Source organism: Fukomys damarensis, unplaced genomic scaffold (genome assembly GCF_012274545.1).
Source record: "Fukomys damarensis isolate Sample0158 unplaced genomic scaffold, DMR_v1.0_HiC HiC_scaffold_39, whole genome shotgun sequence".
NCBI classification, from domain to species: domain Eukaryota; kingdom Metazoa; phylum Chordata; class Mammalia; order Rodentia; family Bathyergidae; genus Fukomys; species Fukomys damarensis.
The window spans coordinates 19896280-19900031 of NW_022900951.1; positions in this window are offsets into that span (position 1 = coordinate 19896280).

The following is a 3752-nucleotide window of genomic DNA, read 5'->3' on the forward strand; positions in this document are numbered from 1 at the left end:
TTGCTGTGGTGGGCATATATACTCCTTTTAGGAACAGTATGACCTTTAACCATCCACAGTCCCAGGAAGAACACATAAAACGTGTCTTGATAACAACAAAGTTATCAAAGACTATTAGACGGTAGCAAAATGATTCAAGTGCCAATTTAAACAAGTCCCCACCACCCACTATTGGGATAACAGGAACGTCAGTATAGATCATTGCAATGGACTGAAACATTACAAAGAAGCTTGAATCTGTGAGTTCATATCACCCAAAAAGGAACCCTTCTTTATCATGTGAGTGCGTTTATGCGCGCGCGCGCGTGTGTGTGTGTGTGTGTGTGTGTGTGTGTGTGTGTGTGTTACTAGGGACTGAATGCAGGGCCTTCACGGTGAGCTACATCCACAGCCCTTTCTTTTTTACTTTGACACAGGGTCTCACTAAGTCACTAAGTTACCTGAGCTGGGCTCAAACTTGTGATCCTCCTGCCTCAGCTTCCCAGAGTGCTGGGATTCCAGGCAAGCGCCACAATGCTGGGCCTACCTCTTAAAAACATTATCATTTTCCTTTAAAGAAGTCTATGACACAAACTCTATTTGGAAACTCCTAAATAAAATGTTCAATAATTGTTTTGAGGCAGAGGATTGGGCCTCACACATGCTAAGCACATGTTTTACCACTGAGCTACATCCACAGCTCAAGGAGAGCAATAATTTCCTTTTCTTTTTTTTTTTTTTTTGAGACAGGGTCTCACTGTGTAGTTGAGACTGACCTGGAACTCACTATGTAGCCCAGGCTGGTCTCAAACTCACAGCGATCCTCCTGCCTCAGCCTCCCGAGTGCTGGGATTACAGGCATGTGCCTCCACACCCGGCTGAGAGCAAAAATTTCTAAAAATCATTCTATGCTATATTGCTTGTTTGAATTTTAAAAATGAAACGTTAACCTTTTAGTTCCTTGTGACTCACCCAGGTTGACCTCACTTTTACTTTCCTCCTTTGTTAATAAAATTTTAGATTTAGATACAGATTAATTATTTTAGAGTTTACAAACCATACCCCTGTAGCTGAGCATGGTGGTGTATGCCTGGAGTCCTAGCTACTTAGGAGGCCACATTAGGAGGATCACATGATCAAGGCCAGCTGGGCAAATGCGAGACCCTGTCTCATAATCACATGAACGGGCTAGAGATGTAGCTTAGAGATACAGTGCTTGCCTAGCAGGTGCAAGGCCCTGCGTTCAATCCTCAGCACTGCAAAAAACAAAAACTGCCTTTATTTTTCACTTGTGTTTCCCTCTTTTGGAATCTTGGGGTTTTTATCCTTTGTTATTGTAGTGCATATTTATTTTTATTAGTTTTTTTTTTACAAAAAAAAAGTACACTAATGCTATCTATATTTTTAACCCTGACAATATAAGAAAGCAGGTTATACAATGGGCTCAGAAGGTCAGGCTGCTGTGGCCCCATCCTGGCATTGGGATAAGTTATGCTATCTCCTTGCGGTTCATTTCTCTTCTCTGCAAAATAAGGATAAGAATTCCTGACTTATGGGATTGTTAGTGGGGTGAATGACTTGATATATGTAGAAATCACTTAAGCATGCCTGTCACACCGTGTGTGTTTAATACCTGCTGGCTATTGGAAAATTATGAAAAAGAATTTTGCAGAGCGCAAGATCTTCAGTTACAAGCTTTTCTCCACCAAGTCTAGGTGGAGCTCTCTCCTCCTCCTCTTCCTCTTCCCCGTCTTCTCCCCTTTCCCCTGCTCCTCCTTCTCCTTCTCCTCCTCCTCCTTCTACCTTCTTCTTTTGCTTCTTTCTTCTGAAAGCTAACATTGCAGAGAAATCTGAAAGCCAAGTGGCTCTGCTTCCTTGTAGCAGAGCAGCTCAGGGGTCCAGAGTCAGCCTGTCTTGGTCTGCATCGGGTGCTAGATGTGGGACCTTGGGCAAGTTACCTGACCTCCCTACCCTTTACTGTTGTCCTCTGAGACATGGTCCTCTCTGTCGTGGACCCTCTGCAATTGTCGACCAAGCCACCCTTCCTCTTCGTCCCTGTTTTTGTTTCTCAGGCCAACCTTTTCATGCTGGAGGGGTTTCCAGACCCGGTAGCCTCAGCCCGGCCAGCTATCTCACTCCATTCTCTGGGTCACTGTGCTGGACGCAAGTGGTGGGCACACAGCGAGTCCTCCTGCGCTGCCACCAGGAAGTGGGGGCTCCACTGCCTGCCGCCTGGGAGTCTGCGGGGTGCCCTGAGACTTCACTGACACCGTGACTCTACTTGGTCTCTCGCGCTGCGTCCTTGCCTTGCTGGCCTTCGCAACAGTTGCAAACCTCGCCGTAGCTGTGCCAGCAGCTCCTGTTTTGTCATGCTACAGGGAACCGGGGGGACACTTTCTGTCCATCTCTGGGCTCCTGGGCCGCTCTGGAGGAAGCCCGTCTTCGGCCAGGAGACCCGCACACCACAGGGAATGAAACAGGCTGAGCGGGGAGCTCCTGGACCCCCTCGTCACCTCCAAGGGCAGCCAGCGCCACCGCTTCCCCGGCTGCTGTGAGCTCTGAATGAGGATTCGCTGGATGCCCCAAGCAGCGCCAAACCCAAGGCAGGAGCTCAGGAATGGACCATTTTCTCCTGTCTTAGTGGTTGCAGGACCCCCCCAACCCCAAGTAGTACAAAATTGCTGCCAAATGTCTGTGCAGGTATGAACTGTGCTAAGTGAGTTGGGTCTGCAGCTATAATCTTTCTCAAGCTTAGCAAAGCTCTCTCTAAAATATGTGACTTAACCTACAATGTGGGTAAAAAATTTTACCAGCTGCTCCTCAGACAAAGGACTCTTATCTAGAATATATAAAGAATGCAAAACAACCAGCCCGCCCAAATATGAAGACCCAATTCAAACATGGGCATCTGAAATGAACAGACATTTCTCAGACAAAGAAGTAAAAGCAGCAAGTAAATATATGAAAAAATATTCCACATCAATGGTCATTCAAGAGATACAGATGAAAACAACACTGAGATTCCACCTCACCCCACAAGGAATGGCTGCTATCAAGAAATCACACAATAACAAATGTTGGCGGGGTTGTGGGGAGAAAGGAACCCTTCTCCATTGTTGGTGGGAGTGCAGACTGGTGCAACCACTATGGAAATCAATATGGAGATACCTCAAAGAGCTGGTACTAGAGATTCCATTTGACCCATCTATCCCTCTGCTGGGTATCTTTCCAAAAGAATTAAAAGAATCATATCACAGTGATATATGCGCACCTATGTTTATGCCAGCAGAATGTGTAATAGCTAAAACTTGGAAACAGCCCATTTGCCCATCAGTTGGAAACTGGATAAAGAAGATGTGGTTTTTCTATAAAATGGAATACTACTCAGCCCTAAAGAATGAGAAATTAGATTCATTCATAGGAAAATGGATACATATTGAGGATATACTCCTAAGTGAAATAAATATCACACACGTGTAAATACTGAATAGTTTCTCTGGTGTAAAAAACTATAATAGTACATAAGATCCTAATGGTATAATTGACAACGTGTAATAGGAAGAAAAGGACTAAAGGTGTAGGGGAAGTGGGAATGGAAATAAGGGAAAAGAAAAAATATGAAAAAATTGAAATAGAATTTTTGTAAATAGGGAGGGGAGGAGGTGGTGAAGGGAGGGCAGGGACAAGAGGAAAAAATGAGAACCAAGACCTGTCACGTAAAGGTACAAGATCCCAATGATGAATGTAACTGTACTGTATACCTAAAATATATA